This window comes from Silurus meridionalis, chromosome 3, assembly GCF_014805685.1.
Source record: "Silurus meridionalis isolate SWU-2019-XX chromosome 3, ASM1480568v1, whole genome shotgun sequence".
NCBI classification, from domain to species: domain Eukaryota; kingdom Metazoa; phylum Chordata; class Actinopteri; order Siluriformes; family Siluridae; genus Silurus; species Silurus meridionalis.
In genome coordinates, this window is record NC_060886.1 from 6,751,895 (window position 1) to 6,772,580 (window position 20,686).

Genomic DNA, 20,686 nt, shown 5'->3' on the forward strand with positions numbered 1-20,686 from the left:
CCTGATGGGCGTTCAGTATGTCCTCGACCCCATTCACTGTTCACAAATAGATAATGAGGAAGACTAACAATCATTGAAATCATATGCTCATGACCTTCACTCTCACCAGATCTCAAACCAGCCCAATCACCATCTAATGTAGATCCAAGTCTTTATCACCTTCATCTAAAGGAAAATCTTTAGTGATCATGACTCTAGATACGGTTCCAAAGAATCAATGGAAAGCTGTTCTGGTGACTCATAGTGGTCCAACACCTTATTAAACCACTTCATACTGGTTGGTTGAACACACATTATTCATTATAATAAAGCGGCCAGATTGACGGTGTCAGGAGTTTATTATAATTAGCTGATTTCATCTCTGTTCAACAAGTCACATGCATGTGATTGTCTTTGAAAAAGGCTCCACCTTGTGGCGAACTGTTCAAACTAAAATATAACTCAGGTTTTAAAGTATTACTGACTCTTTAATGAAGCTTGTGTCAATGAACTAGGATTTTTATTAGATACTAAATAAAGTTTTAAAGAATTTATTAGACATTACACACTAAATGGTCAAAAGTTGGTAGAGACCTGACCATAAGATTTGCATGTCCTTTTTCACAACACATTCCACATTTAGTCCCCATTTGCTGTTATAATAACCTGCACTCTTCTGGGAAGATGTTCCACTAGATTTTGTGGAGATTTTGTCCTCAATCCGCCACAAGGGTGTTAGTAAAGTCAGGTACTGATGTAGGTGAGGTGAGCAGATCTGGGGTGCAGTCAGCATTCACATTCTTTCCAAAGGTGTTCATTAGGGTTGAGGGCTTTTCTACTGGTTGTAAGGAGTGGCTATTTGAGTTACTGAAGATTTTCTTTCAGTTGCAGAAAGTTTGGCTATTCTCTTCTCATCCTCTCTCATCCTGATCTTGAAACCTTCAGTTGTAAATAAACCTGTGAATAATTACAGCATGGGTGCATGCACATTTATTAACCAGCACAAGCAATAAAGAATTATTCAAACCAAAAGATTAAATAATGTTATTTTATCACAGAGGTGCCCAAACCTCCACCACTGTTCCTTCCTTGGACTTGGAAAATCCAACTTTTGATAGATACTGACCATTGCAGACCAGGAACATCCCACAAGAGCTGCAGTTTTGAAGATGCTCTGACTCAGTCGCTAGATGTCACAATCTGGGCCTCGTCAAACTTTCTCAAATCCTTTTTTTGCCCATTTTTTCTGCTTTTAACACGTCAACTTTGAGGACAAAATGTTCACTTCCTGCTTAATAAATCCACACACTAACAGGTGCCATGATGAAGAGATAATTAGTGATATTCTCTTTACCGCTCATATTATTATTTCATAATGTTATGCCTGCTTGGTGTATTTTCAGTGAAACCTCTAATGAGAGACATGAAACCGGTCCGTATTTTTCAAAAGTTGTTCCTAATTGCATTTTTCCCTGTTTTTCCCTTCTTCACATATATGGTATGGTGAGCCGAATCGAAGGTCACCATTGGCTCAACTTGGTCCACAGGCCCTAACTTGGGCATATATGTTTTGTCACATAAATGTGATCCGATAGTACAGTGGTTTACAACATGTAATGCAAGATTAATTGAGGATTCTGCATACCAAGATGCTTTCCAGGTCAGCATGGTTGTAAAGAATGGTTTTAATTTAATTATTTTGAATTGAATTACTGTAGAATGTTTGAAATCATTTGGACCATTTTGCTGTAATCAGCTCTCATCATCAGTCTTTCTGGTTGCAGAACTGCCACTTGCCACTGTCTAAACTTTGGAGACTGATACTGCATTTGTGAAAATCAGGATCAGCAGATTCAGAAATACTCAAACCAGCAAAACATGTGTTTACTCTAATGTGCTACCCTAATCTGTACCAGTGATTACAAGTATATTAGTATTTTTTTAGCATTTCAATTTGCACATAGTAGCTATAACCATTTTTTAAACTATGACAAATGATCTAAATTAAGTAAATCAATAACTCATCAAGCAGCAAACAGATCATTTACAGGTGTGTGAACACTGCCTGTATCACTTCTGAACAGAGAGATGCTGTTCGTACAGCCCATGAACCTCAGAGACACGCTGAGCGTTCATAAATCAAACTCTATAGACCTGGCTGAATTAATGAATACATAAGTGCTGAACCTCGGACCATCTGCTTTACCACAAACTAACAATTGTAATTAAATTTCCTTTGAGATACAGACCCAATTTAGATCTCATTCTGTGTGAGAGAAAACATTATGTACAGTTAACACATTAGTAGGTGGCATGAAAAATACACAACACACATATACACTCATTTTTATAATCCTGTGAGTTTTCCTCTGGGTCTATCTATCTATCTATCTATCTATCTATCTATCTATCTATCTATCTATCTATCTATCTATCTATCTATCTATCTATCTATCTATCTATCTGTCTGCTTGCCTTTCTATCTATCTATCTATCTATCTATCTATCTATCTATCTATCTATCTATCTATCTATCTATCATTCATCTATCTATCTATCTATCTATCTATCTGTCTGCTTGCCTTCTATCTATCTATCTATCTATCTATCTATCTATCTATCTATCTATCTATCTATCTATCTATCTATCTATCTATCTATCTATCTATCTATCTATCTATCGTCTGCTTGCCTTTCTATCTATCTATCTATCTATCTATCTATCTATCTATCTATCTATCTATCTATCTATCTATCATCTATCTATCTATCTTCTATCTATCTATCTATCTGTCTGCTTGCCTTTCTATCTATCTATCTATCTATCTATCTATCTATCTATCTATCTATCTATCTATCTATCTATCTATCTATCTATCATCTATCTATCTATCTGTCTGCTTGCCTTTCTATCTATCTATCTATCTATCTATCTATTCATCTATCTATCTATCTATCTATCTATCTATCTATTCATCTATCTATCTATCTATCATCTATCTATCTATCTATCTGTCTGCTTGCCTTTCTATCTATCTATCTATCTATCTATCTATCTATCTATCTATCTATCTATCTATCTATCTATCTATCTATCTATCTATCTATCTATCTGTCTGCTTGCCTTCTATCTATCTATCTATCTATCTATCTATCTATCTATCTATCTATCTATCTATCTATCTATCTATCTATCTATCTATCTATCTATAATTGTACATATCAGGTAGACACTAAAGGATTAGAAATAACTAAATATGGTGCACACTGATGCAGTGGCTCTGCACTCCTGTAAAAGATCAGACTTGGTTTGTTGGTTTTTTTACTGGTTTTCATTTTGGTTTATAAAATTAAGGCACACGTATCTTATCATTCTCAGGATTTATACACCTGGACTATGATTCCCATCAGCCACTGCAACATGTATATAAGGCCGATCTTTCAGAGGATATTTTGACTCACGTTTGACTTTTCATGCTGATGCTCATTTAATTTTTTTCTCTTACATTTTTTCTCAGTTGCTTTGGAGCTTTTCTCAAATCATTCGTAATAAGTGCAAACCACTAAGTGCATTTCTGAAAACTATTTCTACAAACAGCAGAAAACATTGGATTTCTTGCAAAAGTGTGTATTTTTCTAAAAATCCTTAGTTCTTCTCTCCAAAGTAAAATTTGTTGACAAACAAGATCATCAAAATGTTTGGGCATGTTGTCAGTATGACGCTGCACAGTTTTAGGATTTCTTACTATAAACTATGGTTTTGATCACAGTGACTAAAAATGCACAAGGCTGAATTTCTTCTGTTTGGCATCTATGAATTTCAGCAGCACAAATTCATTTATTTAATGGCATATTTGATTTATATTGATTTCAAGAGACCAGACATGATTCACACTTTTACTGTACTATAATAGAGTCTGTTCATTTCCTGGTTGTTCATCACTTTTCAGAAATTGTAATTCTTTGTTTTTTCTCCGTTTTTAATGAATGTTCACAAGATTCACCTTTGACCTGTTTTATTGAACTAGTTGATAATCGGTTGATCTGAGGCCGTTCACTCCCCTTCATTAAATTGCTTGCTTTGGAGCGTTTTTTTCAGATCAGTAATGAAATTACCTGTTCAACCTCCACATCATTTAGAAATTTGTGATCATCATAAGAACATTTCTTGTTGCTTTGATCAAACTGTGAATGCTTTTGTACATCATTTAATGGATTGTGTACAAGTGTCTGCTGTTTCCTACATTATCAGTTGTTTATGTTCATGTTGATCAAAATATAAGATACTGGTTTCACCTGAATAGTTTTAACCCCCAAAACATCTCAGCATCAGTTCATTGTATACGTCATTGAAATCTCTCATAAAAAAATTGTAATAAATATTTTTTGTAAATGTGTTGAATTGATGAATTGTGCAGATGAATATTGAATGTCACTATTGAAGGCGAGTGAACAGCATCAGATCAACCATTAATCAACTAAAAAAAACTTTCTTTCGGCTTCTCCCATTCGGGGTCGCCACAGCAGATCCTCCACATGTTTGATTTGACACGTTTTTACGCTGGATGCCCTTCCTAATGCAACGCCCCATTTATCCGGCTTGGGACCGGCACTAAGAGTGGCTGGGGTTGGTTCCCTGACCGGGGATTGAACCCGGGCCGCAGCGGTGAGAGCGCCGCATCCTAACCACTAGACCACAAGGGACCCTAGCAACCAGTAATCAACTAGTTCTCTAAAACAGGTCAAAGGTGAATCTTGTGAACCTTAAATTGGAGAGTGTTTACAGGCAGAGCAAAACACAGAATTATACATTCTGAAAATGGATGAACAACTAAGGAACAAACACTTATACAGTACAGTAAAAGTGTGACTCCTGTCCAGTCTCTTACAATCAAAATAAATCAAATATCCAATCAAATAAATAAATTTGTGCTGCTGAAATTCATAGATGATGTACAGAAGATTTTGTGCATTTTCAATTACTGTAATCAAAACCATAGTTTATATCAAGAAATCCTGAAAATGTGCAGCATTAGGGGTCACCACAGCGGATCCTCCGCATGTTTGATTTGGCACATGTTTTTACGCTGGATGCCCTTCCTAACGCAACCCTCCCCATTTATCCGGGCTTGGGACCGGCTCTGAGAGTGGCTGGGGTTGGTTCCCAGACCGGGGATCAAACCCGGGCCGCAGTGGTGAGAGCGCCGCATCCTAACCACTAGACCACCAGGGGACCAACTTGCATCACAAGAGTATGTAACAGAAATTGGAAAGCCTGTCACTTTGAAAACAACGCACCAAGCATACATTTCGCAGTGTTTTAACTACAAATTACTACTTTGCAAACTGCCTATCTAGTCACTGTAATATTGTTTTTAAGCTATGACAGCTGTTAAGACTAGTTGGAGCAACAAAACGAGTGGTGCTGATGACAATAGTGATGGAACCGAAATAGAAAAACAAAGGGCTACAGAACTGCAGAGGCACTTCCGTTCATCTTCCTGCGGCGGTTGGATTCGCTTAAGGGAAACTTTCCTGGAGCTGAAACACACTGTCTCTTCTGCCAAACAGGAGACTTGATTCCACAGACAAGGCTTTGTTTCTGCAGGCGATACGGTCTACCCATGAGGCAGCAAAGATCTCCTACAGCCTGTGATGAAAGAAGCTCTTCTGTTTGCCAGAATGTCTGCCAGCGAAGACACTAAACTGCTGAAGTAGCAGCCAGGAAGAAATAAACAAAAACAGTAGCTGCTGCTCAAGAGCCATCAGTCACATGAGTGTAGGAACATTCTTTAGTGCCAATAAAAAAAAGAATAATTGTCCTTTACATTAAGTAGCACTCATATTATATTATACTCTTTTTTTAGATTTCTACTTTCTGATCTTCTTTCACCCACATTCTGCTCATGAAGCTCTTCCTGAAGCCTCGTTTTACATTTACTCACTTCCTGTTACCGCAATCATCCAGGCATCAAAGTGTTACATCACATTATCTGCACTCCCTGGTTAGACACCTGCACCCAACCTCAGAGCTTCAACCTTTCTAAGATAAAAGCGAAATCTCCAAAACGGTTGAACTTCTCCCTCAAGTTCGGATCAGCCTCCATTTTGACTTCATGAAGACAGACAATTTCTCTCCGAAAAAAAAGCAAGGGCTAACATTTCCCAATTACTCTACATGCACTATTTACATTATGAGGTTGTTTCCTGCCTTGTTAATTTATATTATTGTTTGTATATCTTCTTTTTAATCTTATTCTCTTGGCTACCTATACCTGCTTGGTTAAGTAATATATAAAATAGTATTTTATAATATTTTATAAAAATAAAATATAATAAATCAAATTATTGCAATACACATGTTTTTACATTAATTAAATTAAGTAATCAGTTAAATTGGCACAAATTCAATTGATTAAATTAAATTTAATAAAAAAATGTAATTAAATAGTTTACATTGTTAGACCCCATTTTGGGTAATATAGATGTGTGTGTGTGTGTGTGTGTGTGTGTGTGTGTGTGTGTGTGTGTGTGTGTGTGTGTATTTTTTTTTACATTTAATATTTAATTATTTAATCATCGCTCCTTCTATTCTCCATCCATTCACTCCCTCGATATGTGGAATTGTTAAATAAAAATCTTTTCGTGTTGCCTGGTACCAAATGATGCACGGCCCAGTGGATGTGAACCTCTGATATAGAGCACAGAAATTCTAGGTCTCTTTTGGCCACTAGGGGGAGACACTTCATCTTTTTACATTATCACAACTTGTTTCAGCTCACCTGTAAGGCATATATTTTAATTGTATATGGCACATTATATTACATAATTGCTCCCTTGTCCCTAGGATTAGACAAATAAAACCTGTCTAGATGTACTGTACAAGTGCACTTACTTTTGCATCGATGAGCTGTCATTCTGCATGTGTCATAAAGATTTTATACATAGATTTTTGACATTTTGCCTTCCTAATTAAAACATTGTTTTTTCAGTTGAGTCTCAATAACTTTACTTCAACAATATTAAAATCCAGCATATACCTTTTGATGTGATCAAATCCCCTCTGAAGGTTTTGGAACAACATAGAATAGCATTTATTTGTCACATATACATTACAGCACAGTGAAATTTGTTCTTCGCATATCCCAGCTTGCTCGGAAGCTGGGGTCAGAGCGCAGGGTCAGCCATGATACGGCGCCCCTGGAGCACAGAGGGTTAAGGGCCTTGCTCAAGGGCCCAAGAGTGGCAGCTTGGTGATACCGGGGCTTGAACATGACCAGTTCTGAATCAGAATTCCCTGAATCAGTATCACCTTTATTGCCAAGTATAATAGGTTGCATGTACACGGATTTCTATATTTTTACATTTCTATGTAATGTTAGTGTTTGTGGAGGCAGATAAGAGATAATGGTGGGTCCTCGCTCAGATCGGATCCTTTTTCAGTTCATTCTTTGTTGCAGAATGTTTGTTACTCCTGTTTCTTTAGGAGTTCCAATACAGCTTTTCGATTCTTACTCCGATTAATGGTTGGCATCTTGTGGTATGGCCTGTATATCTGATCTCAAAGATGTCTTTGAAGGATAGCTTGTTCCACGTGTTCTTTTTGGGGGTTTCATCTGAGTACTCTGGTTTCCTCCCAACATCCAGGGGATTGGATATCCTAAATTGCCCCTAAGTATGAATTAGAATGTGTATATGAGAGTGTGATTGAATGGTGAGCCACCCAGGTGAACTCTACTTCACTCAACGCCAGTGTTCCTGCGATAGACTGCAGATCCACTATGATCCACTACTACACACTAACCAGGATAAAGCAATAAAGGTTTGGTAATTGGTTGCTTACTTAACCCAGCCATTATGGATGCACAAGCCAGTGCACTCTTAGTGCCGGTCCCAAGCCCGGGTAAATGGGGAGGGTTGCGTTAGGAAGGGCATCCAGCGTAAAACATGTGCCAAATCAAATATGCGGATCACAAATGAAAATTTCATACCAGATCGGTCGAGGCCCGGGTTAACAACGACCGCCACAGGTATCGTTAGCCGACAGGGTACCGGTGGAAATTGGGCTACTGTTGGTACTATGACGGGTAAAGGGAGAGAGGTAGCTGATATGATGAAGAGGAGAAAGGTAGATATGCTGTGTGTTCAGGAGACCAAGTGGAAAGGGAGTAAGGCCAGGAACATTGGAGGTGGATTTAAACTGTTTTATCATGGTGTGGATGGAAAGAGAAATGGTATAGGGGTGATTCTGAAGGAAGAGTACAGTAAGAGAGTAGTGGAGGTGAAGAGAGTTTCTGATAGGGTGATGATCGTGAAGGTGGAAGTTGAAGGATGATGATAAATGTCATCAGTGCCTATGCTCCACAAGTTGGCTGTGAAATGGAGGAGAAGGAACAATTCTGGAGTGAATTAGATGAAGTGGTAGATGGTGTACCTAGGAAAGAACGATTGGTGATTGGGGCAGACTTTAATGGGCATGTAGGTGAAGGAACAGAGGTGATGAGGAGGTGATGGGTAGGTATGGTTTTAAGGAGAGGACTGTGGAAGGGCAGATGGTGGTAGATTTTGCTAAAAGGATGGAAATGGCAGTGGTGAACACTTATTTTAAGAAGAAGGAGGATCATAGGGTGACGTATAAGAGTGGAGGAAGGTGCACACAGGTGGACTATGTGCTATGCAGGAGATGCAACCTGAAGGAGATTGGAGACTGTAAGGTGTTGGCAGGGGACAGTGTAGCTAGACAGCATCGGATGGTGGTCTGTAGGATGGTTTTGGAGGTGAAGAAGAAGAGGAGGAGAGTGAGGACTGAAAGAAGAATAAGATGGTGGAAACTTAAGGAGGAAGAGTGTAGTGTGAGGTTCAGGGAAGAGGTCAGACAGGGGCTCGGTGGTGTTGAAGAGGTGTTGGATGATTGGGCAACTACTGCAGGAGTGATGAGGGAGGCAGCTAGAAAAGTACTTGGTGTGACATCTGGAAATAGAAAGCAAGACAAGGAGACATGGTGGTGGAATGAGGAAGTGCAGGAGAGCATAAGGAGAAAGAGGTTGGCAAAACAGAAGTGGGATAGACAGAGTGATGAGAAAAGTAGGCAGGAGTACAAGGAGATGCAGCAGCAGGTAAAGAGGGATGTGGCGAAAGCCAAGGAAAAGGCATATGAGGAGCTGTATGAGAGGTTGGACACTAAGGAAGGAGAAAAGGATTTATACCGATTGGCCAGGCAGAGGGACCAAGCTGGGAAGGATGTACTGCAAGTTAGAGCAGTAAAGGATGGAGAGGAAATGTGTTGACTAGTGAGGAGAGTGTGTTGAGAAGGTGGAGGGAGTATTTTGAGCAGCTGATGAATGAGGAAAATCAGAGAGAGAAGGTTGGACGATGTGGAGTTGGTGAAGCAGGATGTAGATAGGATTAGTAAGGAGGAAGTGAGAGCAGCGATTAAGAGGATGAAGAGTGGAAAGTCGGTTGGACCAGATGACATACCGGTAGAAGCGTGAGATGTTTAGGAGAGATGGCAGTGGAGTTTTTGACCAGATTGTTTAACAGGATTTTGAAGGTGAGAAGATGCCTGAGGAATGGAGAAGAAGTGTGCTGGTACCGATCTTTAAGCATAAAGGAGATGTGCAGTCTTGCAGTAACTACAGGGGAATTAAGTTGATCAGTCACACCATGAAGTTATGGGAAAGAGTAGTGGAAGCCAGGCTGAGAGAAGAGGTGACCATCTGTGAGCAACAGTATGGTTTCATGCCGAGGAAGAGCACCACAGATGCCTTATTTGCTTTGAGGATGTTGATGGAGAAGTATAGAGAAGGACAGAAGGAATTGCATTGTGTATTTGTGGATTTAGAGAAAGCATACGATAGAGTGCCAAGAGAGGAGTTATGGTATTGTATGAGGAAGTCAGGTGTGTCAGAGAAGTATGTGAGAGTGGTGCAGGACATGTATGAGGACAGTGTGACGGCGGTAAAGTGTGCAGTAGGTACGACAGACTGGTTCAGGGTGAAGGTTGGACTGCATCAAGGATCGGCCCTGAGCCCTTTCCTGTTTGCAGTGGTGATGGACAGGTTGACGGACGAGGTCAGACAGGAGTCTCCTGGACTATGATGTTTGGATGATATTGTGATTTGTGGTGAGAGTAGGGAGCAGGTTGAGAAGAGCCTGGAGAGGTGGAGATATGCATTGGAGAGAAGGGGAATGAGAGTCAGTAGGAGTAAGACAGAGTACATGTGTGTGAATGAGAGGGAGGGCAGTGGAGTGATGCGGTTGCAGGGAGAAGAGGTGGAGAAGGTGGAGGAGTTCAGGTACCTGGGGTCAACAGTGCAAAGTAATGGAGAGTGTGTTAGGGAAGTAAAGAAAAGAGTGCAGGCAGGGTGGAGTGGGTGGAGAAGAGTGACAGGAGTGATTTGTGATAGAAGAGTATCTGCAAGAATGAAAGGGAAAGTTTATAGGACTGTGGTGAGACTTGCGATGTTGTATGGATTAGAGACAGTGGCATTGGGTAAAAGACAGGAGATGGAGCTGGAGGTAGCAGAGCTGAAGATGTTATGGTTTTCGTTGGGCGTGACGAGGACGGACAAGATTAGAAATTAGTTTATTAGAGGGACAGTGCATGTAGGATGTTTTGGTGACAAGGTGAGGGAGGCGAGATTGAGATGGTTTGGACATGTGCAAAGGAGGGACATGAATTATATTGGTAGAAGAATGCTGAGGATGGAGCCACCAGGTAGGAGGAAAAGAGGAAGGCCAAGGAGGAGGTTCATGGATTTGGTGAGGGAAGACATGCAGGTAGTTGGTGTGAAAGAGGCAGATGTAGAGGACAGGGTGGTATGGAGACGGATGATCCGCTGTGGCGACCCCTAATGGGAGCAGCCGAAAGATGAAGAAGAAGAATTGGTTGCTTACTTGCCAGCTATGGACGCCATAAAGTATGAGCTCATTACCATAATCCATTACAAAGGTTTTTTTCCTTTTTTTTAAACAATATTTCTGGTTTCTTTTTTAATTTGATACGATGTTGATTATAGAAGAGGCGTCTCTATATGTGATGACTGGCTATCCAAACGAGGATATGAAGCCTTCAAAACTGCTTGGAGAAAAATAATTTTGCATAGAAAAAACAAAGCATTCGGCGGTTTTTGAAAGGAAAGCGTGAACATGAAGGGCAGAAGCGATTATTGAAGGCCACCATGTCATCAAATGGTGATGTGAGATCATAATTTGTGGAAACATTCCTGATCTTAACCATTACTTTCTTCTTTATAACATATATATGTTCACTTCTGCCCTGTGAATGTTGTTGGTGATGATGGTGATGTTGTTGTTCTCTCTCTCTCTCTCTCTCTCTCTCTCTCTCTCTCTCTCTCTCTCTTTTCTTTCTCTCTTTCTGGTTAGAATCCTCATATTGGAGGTTCCCATTAGAACACAAGTATGGAGACAACTTTGGAATGCAAACATCAATGATATTATCTCATGGATTTTTTTTTTTACTTTGTTGATTGACATATTTAGACCTGAGTTTATTATAGGTAAGAAGTTTTGGAGGTGATTGAGATGTTTTGGACATGTTCAGAAGAGGGACATGGGGTATATCGGTAGAAGAATGCTGAGGGTGGAGCAGGCACTTAGGAAGAAAAGCGGAATGAACAAGGAGGAGGTTAATGGATGTGGTGAGAGAAGACATGCATGTGCCTGGTTAAAATGATGCAAATGAGTGATAAGGAGACTGATGACTCTGTAGCGACCCCTAACGTGAGCAGCCGGAAGGGCAAGAAGAAATCATTTCCAGAGGGTTGTTAATTCCCCAATTCCCCCAGCAGGCTGCACACTAGGAGTACTTTTCCACCTGACCCGCCCTTACTATACTGGGCTTCATCTCTTCTTGCAACCTATTGGACACCCAGTACACTACATAGGGCGTAGGGAGCCATTTAAAGAGCACTTAATGTAGTGCACTTTTCTATTCTCCAGGTCGCCGTTTGGCCTGCTGCCTGCGTGTTTCTCCGGAAGAGGAAATCTTATAGTAGTTTTGACGAAGTTTTTGGGAAACTTTTTTCCCCTCTGCCCAGTTCTTCCTGCAGATGCCACGGTACAGCTCGGAGTGTGTGTGTGTGTGTGTGAGACGCCGATTCCTCCTTTCATCATGGTGAGATTGTTTCTTCTTGTGTTTGTGCAGACAAACTTGTATCAGTAAATGTATTAATAAATGTGTCCTGCTGTATTTTGCAACACAATGTTACTGCATGCACATCTGTTTATTCTGCATGGATACTTTATATTTCTATATCGTGTGCTTCATGTTTGTTTACTTTACTTCGTCGTTTTGCATGTGTTGCTCATGTGCTGAGACTTTTGTAATTTTTCGGGGCTTTTTTGTTTGTTTGCTTTTTTGTTTTTGTTTTGTTTGTTTGGAGAAAAATAATCCCTGCCGCAAAAAAAGGGAAAGAAAATATTTGGTTATTTTATCTTGTTACAATGCATATGTTTTGCCAGGAAAATGAACAACAACAAAAGTAAAAATGCATGTTGAAATAAAAATCAATAAATGCATGAATAATTAAAATCACAAAACCCGAACATAAAGGATTTATTTATGTGTACTATAGGCCACAAAAATTGCAACCGCACTAAACATAAATAGATAAATAAATGTATAAATAAAATAAATAAATGTATAAAGAAATAAAAAAATCTTTAAATCTGACCATGAAGCAATTATGTAGGTTTTTTAAATTTATTTATAAATTTTTTTGCTAAAAAAAATCTGCTTAAAAAATAAATAAGATAAATAAATGCATGAATAAATTAAGTAAAAATAATTGTGTAAATAAATTAATTCATGAAAAATCCGACTGTGTAGCAATTACATGTATTTTTTTGGCTAAATCTGTACCAGAAAATTGCAACCGTCCTCCGATAGATAGATAAGTAAATGGATAGATGGAAGGATAAATGGATAAATAAATAAATGGATAAATTAAATAAATAAATGGATAAACCCGATAGATAATTGTGATGGATGCATGGATAAATACATGTTTGATTTTGAAGGAAATTATACCACAAAATGTGAAACATTAATACATACATAAATACATATCACCATTAGGTTTTTCTGCAAACAAGTGCAAAACAAGCAATAAATTAATGATTGTCTGATAAAACTGTTCCACAAAATTTTAAAATACAAACGTTTAAAATGTGATTCTCTTCAGTAAAATGTTTTTTTATGCGCTGCAAAATGTAACAAAAAAAAACAAAAACCGTAGATTAAATTTTTATGTAACTGTTTTGTAAACTCACTTATTGTTTAAATGATATCTGGGGCTTTTCCTGTGCTACCTGTAAATGCACCGGTTTTTGAAGTGTAATATTTCCCAGCTGTTTGATTTAATGCTCATATATCCAGTATGTTTCTTTTGCCAACTTATATAAATCAGTGGTGCACCACTTATCACCTTCCCCAAGTGTTTTACATGAAATGTAGGAGGAACAGCACAGCTTGTGATTGTGATTCCTCACAAATGCTCAGTCACCTGGACTTCTCGTGGTGTGTGTTGATGTGTGTTGCTTGTGTAGCTTGCATGAAATGGAAGCTTGTACCCTCCAGTGCCTATTAGTGGACACGTCTCAAAGAAAAGCTGAGTTTTGTTTAAAACATGACTCTGAATGATAAGGAGGTATAAATTCGTTCTCATTCAGAGTTTATATTCATTGAATACCTCATTCTGATTCTATCGGAACAACTGGCACTGGGACATGTGTGGTGGACGATCCTCATTAATGGATTAGGAAATGGGTATAATTGAGTGATCAGTATTTATGGAAGGAGTCAGCAGTGTTGGTGCGAAACTTTGTTTGTTGGCACAGGAAGTTTTCCAGGGTCGATGGCTTTTATTGATCCTTGCTTTTTTGCTGTCTTATTATTATTATTATTATTATTATTATTATTATTATTATTATTATTATTATTATTAGGTGATGGGGCAATATTTATATGCTGCAATATTGTGAGTCGTTACATGAAGTAATCAGTTTCCTGGGTGGTTTCACAACTGCATTAGATTTTATCAATACAAATACTATTACTATAATATAAATACAGAATGCACCACCATTCACTACTGAAATGTGATATATTTGTACATGGATCTTTAGACCATATGCATTTATTCCCCAAAAATTGGAGGCACACAATTGTCTAGAACATCTTTGGATGCTGGAGCATTGCATTGTCCCTTAACTTGAACTGGAAGACCTAAAACCCTGTTCCAGCAGGACAATGTTCACAAAGCCAACTACATGAAGATATGTTTGGAATGGAAGATTTTAAGTGGCCTGCTATATTATGCTACAGGACCTGATTGGATCGATGGCATGTGATACAAAAGCTCTGTATTTCAGGTGTCGGGTGTAGAGTCAGTGTCCTTCAGGTAAATTTCATGTAAGGTAGTGGACATGAGACTGAGGAAAAACACGGAGAATGCAAACGAGTGGGAGAGGCTTGTTGAGTTTACAGGAAAAACATGTAGTGGCAACAGGTCTTTGGTAAGGGAGTGGCCGAGGGTTCCAAGGAAAAACTCTGTGATATTTTTAGCTAAAGTCATTAAATGAATCGCAAATAATCTGTCATGGTAAAGATTTGGTGTGAAAGTGTAATTCAACACACACGGACACGCGTTCACTACCTGTCCTCTAAAACAATGTGCTTTCTGTCTTCTATTAAGCAGCTAGGAGGCTTGGAGTAATAATGAAAACGTGCTTTCTTATATAATAAAATGGTAAAAAAATTGCTTTATACTTGACGTGTCAATTGGCTACATAAACAGTTCTGTTTGTTCTTCGAACTGCCCAACTATAGCTTTAATTTATTATTGTAAAGCCATTCTGCAGAGGCACACTTTGAGATAATTGGGTGATACAGCAACAAACAATCTTGATAAATTACATCATGGTATGCTTTTCTAATATACAGTAGAAAAAATATAGCTTTTTAAATTCATATCTAGTGGGACAAAATTGTACATAAACCTGACACTGTTTACAGATGTTTTTTTTTGGTTTGTGTATAAAACAATATGTTGTCGTAATCATGCAGGTCACCAAGAAGATTGCAATCCTGCCATTTTTCTGGAAAACCTGTGCAGAATTCAAATGCTTTTAGATAGTGTGACCATAAATGTATAAATAATGGTAATTGTGCCATATCGCACCTTCTGATGTGAATAAAGTTGGATTTTAGAGTTGAAGATTTGACTTGGATTTAAGTCTGGTAGTGTCCTAGTGAGCCTGGATTTGACTTGGAGGAGTCAGTGCTGTATTTAAAAAGATCTATATTAGATTTGAGTCTTTTTGAGGTTTGAGGGGTGTTTTTTTGGGTAGGACTTGACTAAATTGTGGACTTCTATGTGAGAATAAGAGATTTGAAGTTTCACTTTGAGACTGATGCCTCGAAATGCTGAACATATATCCTGAATGTGCTGATTTTTATTTTAAATTGATCTCAAGCACATTTGGTACAGTAGGAATGAATTAACATTAAATTCAGTTGTTCCACTTACTTCCATGGTTACAAGTGTAGGTGTTCAGACCGCTTCTACAAACGTATGTCATTCGCTCATTAGGAATTAATTTACAATTACAGACGCTCCTCCACCTTGACGGCTAGCTCGCGGCGGATCTCCTCCCTTTAGAATTCTTTCGACCACAAATTTCACTTTGAGGACAGGTTTGTTCGTGTCCGCGGAAGTTCGTAAAGTGGGGAACGTCTGTATAAGGAAAAAGATAATCGGCACTTAACGTATACGTTCCTTTATACAACTTTATAACTGATTTGACTCTGTGAAGCCGCTTTGAGACGGTTGAAAAGTGTGAATAACACACTTTTTCAAATATTTTTGTGTATTGTTGACGGAGGTGATTTTTCTCTGGATGGGAACATCGTCAGAGGTGCGAAGAAGTCATGGCTAAAAGAGAACAGGAAACTCAAGCGGTGCAGATTTGACACTTCTCAAGCCAAAGCATCAAGAATGAGCGATCGCCCCATATCAAAAAGTCTCAGCACTGTAGCCTGAAGTGAACTTTTCACTTCTCTCTTGCAAAATGAACACCTCGTCACGGTGACCGCACTGAACAAATTGGCTTTGCCATACATTTAATTTAATTTGTTTGCCTTCTTATAGTACTCAGGAGTTAAATAATGCTTGGGTGTGTTCGCGTGAGAGCACATGGAAATAAACGCTTTACGATCTATAGGCTTGTGTTCCAAACACTGCACTCACGAGGAAGTTGTTTGCATTTGTCCTTGTGTTTATTTTGCTGGCGCACTCCTCTGAAACCTGTAGCTTACAGGTACGTGAAAACCCATTACGATTCTGCAAAACGCGTTCCTTTTAATTTGATTAATTAAATTAGTGACTTGCTTCGGTTCATTGTGTCTTCTCCAGATTTTCCACTGTTGACGTTGGAAAAGCAGGACGCTGTGCAGCTGTCTTATGAGCTGCTTCAAATAACTGTGTCCAGGTGTGTGTGTGTGTGAGAGAGTGTGTGGGCAGAATTGTGCGTGCGTTACTTGCTGAGCTAACATGGGTGGATCTGACACAGTGTCACATGGGTTTCTACATTCTTGCCTCGATTGTGAAAGCATGTTTGGCTACGAGTTGCTGCTCTCTCCCGAGTGAAAGCAGCTGAAACAGGAGACGGGCCGATGCGCCTCACGAGCCCTCGCGTCAACCTGAAAAGAAAGGGGATTACGTTATCTGTCTGTAAGTAACGTTTTGCCGGGTTTGGGGATCGTTTTGACGTGTTGTGGCAGGTGTTTCGGACACGTGTGTAGAGGCTTTTTGACCCGGTGACACTGTATGACTACAGTGCCATGTGCTGCTACATAGGGGAGGAAGGATGTTTTCAAGGTGCACACGCCTTTTCTTAAATCGGTTCTGTGGTATGTGTGGAAAAAGGTTTTTAGCGTTAGTCTTTTAGAATGTACTGATGTCATTTCCTGTGAAACCTTTCTGAAACCTACAGCTTTTATGCATCTGTATGCTTTTACATCAGCATTGTGGGTATTTTTAGGCATTTTCATATACATCATTTCATACATCGTGTGTGTGTGTGTGTGTGTGTGTGTGTGTGTGTGTGTGTGTGTGTACAGTATTTCACAAAAGTAACTCGCATTTCAGCATCTATTTTAGTATCTCCTCAAGGGACAATACTACAGAAATGAAACTTGGATATATTTTTTTTAGAGAAGTCAATGTGCAGCTTGTGTAGCAGTACACATTTAATGTGCTCTAAAAATAACTCAACATACAGCCATTATTGTATTAATAGCTCGCAACAAAAGTGAGTACACCCTAAGTGATAACAGCTGTTATGTTGTTTTTGTCTGCTTGACAGGACAAAAACTTTGTGTATTTGTGTATCTTGTATTAGAGAAGATGAAATTTGGTGCTTTGAGTACAATTCTCTCATACTGACCACTAGATGTTCAATATGGCACCTTATGGCAAAGAATCTCTGAGGATTTAAGAAGTAAAATTGTTGATCTCCACAAAGATGGTCGAGGCTATAAGAAGATCCATAACACCCTGATACTGAGTTACAGTACATTGTCCAGGGTCATGCAGAGGATTCAGAACAGACTTTGCAAGGGTCCATCTAAAAAGTGAACAGACGCGTGAGTGCTGCAGCATTGCTTTAGATGTTTCAGAAGTGGAAGGTTCGCTTGTCAGTGCTCAGGCCATATGCTGCACACTGCAACGACCTGTCCATATCCTGTGGCCTGAAGAGACTAAGATAAACTTGATTGGCTCAGATAGTCAGCATGTGAGGAAGCAGAAAGTGAAGGTGATGGAGTGGCCAAGTACGTCTCCAGACCTGTACCCTACTGAGCACCTGTGGGGCATCATCAAGCGGAAGGTGGAGAAGCGCCAGGTGTCCAACATCCAGCAGCTCAGTGATGTTATTATGGAGGAGTGGAAGAGGATCCCAGCAACAACCTGTGCAGCTCTGGTGAATTCCATGCCCAGGAGGATAAAGGCAGCGCTACATAACAATGGTGCTCCGACAAAATATTGACACTTTGGACACACTTAGGGTGTACTCACTTTTGTTGCCAGTTTTTTTTGTTTGTTCGTTTCATTGAACCCTATTACTTAAATACTAAATTATAATATGAAGCAAAATAAATGTTCAATTAAATAATTAATTAAATTTATTAAATATTTAGTTGGTGATGTGCTAACAGCCATTTCTAATTATTTCAGTGGTTAAGGCTCTGGGTTACTGATCAGAAGGTCGGGGGTTCAAACCCCTTTTGGGCCTTTAAACAAGGCATTGAACCCTATCTGCTCCAGGGGTGTTGTACCATGGTTGAACCTGAGTTCAGATCCAAAGCTTCCTGGCCAGCTGGGATATGAAAAAAAATGGAAGTGGTAGTTTAGTGGTTAAGATGTTTGATTTCTGATCGAAAGTTTGTGAGTTCAAATCCACCACAAAGCTGCTACTGCTGGGCCCTTGAGTTGTATAAAAATAACATGAAATGTAAGTCGCTCTGGATAAGGGTGTCTGCCAAATGTTAAAATATTCACAAATTAATGATTGTAACCTCATTAGGTTTTATTTTTCATTTATATTCTTTTATCTAAGATGCAGTTGTTCAGCATTTTTTGGCAAAAGATTTCCTTGATTCTAAAAGTAAATCTCATCATGACAAATGGTATTGTATTTGATAAAATTAATATTATTTGGGTTTCATTTGGTTGCCTTTTGCCATCTTTTTCTGTATTTTGTAGAAAAAAAAGCAAGTAGTGAATTTCACTTCAACTAACAGATTAAATCATCAATCACATTAAGACTGATGTAAAAAGTATGACACTTAAAAACATCTAGATATGTATGATGTATAGGTTTCTTTTACAAAGTCGGTGCAAGACCAAAATTGTTAACAAATTGCTCGGTAAAACGATTGCAAAATTTCCACATTTCACAAGTTTCGCTACTTCCTGTCAGAGATCATAAATGTTACTAGAGTATAGACGCTGCTTATGCTATCTCAGAAAACTGTATGATAATCTCATTTACAACAGTGTCAATATTATAATCATACAACTGTCCAGCCTTCTTTGTAATTTCCCCTAAAGATAAAATGGGCCACGCCCAAATGGCAAATATGAAGCGTTTGTTGGTCTTAAGAACATATCGTTGGTCAGGAAATGAGCAAGAATTACACATGTCCTTGTTAGACTCTCCTGTGTCGCCAGTTGCGTATTTATTTTCGCTGCAGTGAATTTGTTGGGGGGAAAAATAGAAATGAGGAAATACTTTATATTGTCTACCTGTATGCTAAAGTAAAATCATAATAATTATAATTGTAACATTTAACAGTACTGGGTGTACAAATATATATATATATATATATATATATATATATATATATATATATATATATATAATATTTAGCAGTAAGTCATATTTGTTGTACCTGAATCTGTCAAGGGCCTGATAACAAGCTCCCAAACTGTAAACACAAAATTGGAGGCATACAATTGTATCTTTGGATGCGGTAGCATTACATTTCCCTTCACTTGAGCTTGAAAACCCAAACGTGTTCCAGCATGACAATGCCCCTGTGTACAAAGCCAGCTTCATCAAGATGTGCTTTACCTGTGTTGGAGCGGAAGATTTTCGATGATAGAGCTCTGACCTCAACCCTATTAAGCATGATTCATTAAAACGCTGACTGCACCCCAGGCCTCCTCACCTCACCTACATCAGTATCTGACTTCACTAACACCCTTGTGTCTGAATGAGCACAAATTTCCACAAGCACACACCAAAATCTAGTGGAACATCTTCCCAGAAGATTGGAGGGTATCTTCTACCTTCCATTAGGGGTTGCCACAGCAGATCATCTGTCTCTATACCACCATGTCCTCTACATCTGCCTCTTTCAAACCAACTAACTGCATGTCTTCTTTCACCACATCCATAAACCTCCTCCTTGGTCTTCCTCTTTTCCTCCTTCCTGGAGGCTCCATCCTCAGAATTCTTCTACTGATATACCCCATGTCCCTCCTCTGCACATGTCCAAACCATCTCAATCTCGCTTCTTTCACTTTGTCCCCAAAACGTCCTACATGCACGGTCCCTCGTATAATCTCACTCTAATCCTGTCCATCCTCGTCACTCTCAACGGAAATCTCAACGTCTTCAGCTCTGCTACCTCCAGCTCTGCCTCCTGTCTTTTAGTCAAAGAAGATTGAAGGGTATTATTATGGCAAATGGGGACTAAATGTACAAAATGGGGACTAAATGTCCACAAACTTTAGTCTCTTTAGTGTATTTTGGCTGTTTTTATCAGTATATGCAAGTTTTTTTTGAGCATGTTTTCATTTAGCGTTAAAACAAAATGCAGTGTTAAACCAGTCCAAACAATCCAAAAGCATCATTATCTCTCTGATCCTAATTCGGAAAATGTGAGCAGTAAGAGCAAATCATTCCCATTAAACATTGGTGTGTTTTAGCAAGACAGGAAGTCTGTGTTTACAGCAGTTTTAGACAGCCCTGAAGGTCAGGGATCACCGGGCAGTGGATTTCTGATGGCTCATCTTTAGCACACTTGGAGTTGGAATTGACCTTTTGACCTGCAGGAAAAGAGACACTACGCAATCACGTGGGAGGATCAGTGAAAACTCTAGGGCATGCTCGTCCTGCC

The 20,686-nt window shown here is 39.0% G+C and overlaps 1 protein-coding gene across 2 annotated transcripts in view; it reads left to right on the forward strand.

The window, feature by feature from the left end:
- The first annotated feature begins 11,962 nt into the window (after positions 1-11,962).
- Positions 11,963-20,686, forward strand: part of itprid2 (ITPR interacting domain containing 2) — an 81,211-nt gene continuing 72,487 nt past the window's right edge. Inside the window, exon 1 of one of the 2 annotated variants that reach the window (XM_046843595.1) lies at positions 11,963-12,115. The gene's annotated coding sequence lies outside the window, so the exon portion shown is untranslated. Of the gene's footprint in view, positions 12,116-16,608; positions 16,734-20,686 lie in introns of those variants that run through there. The other variant, XM_046843596.1, reaches the window with a different exon arrangement.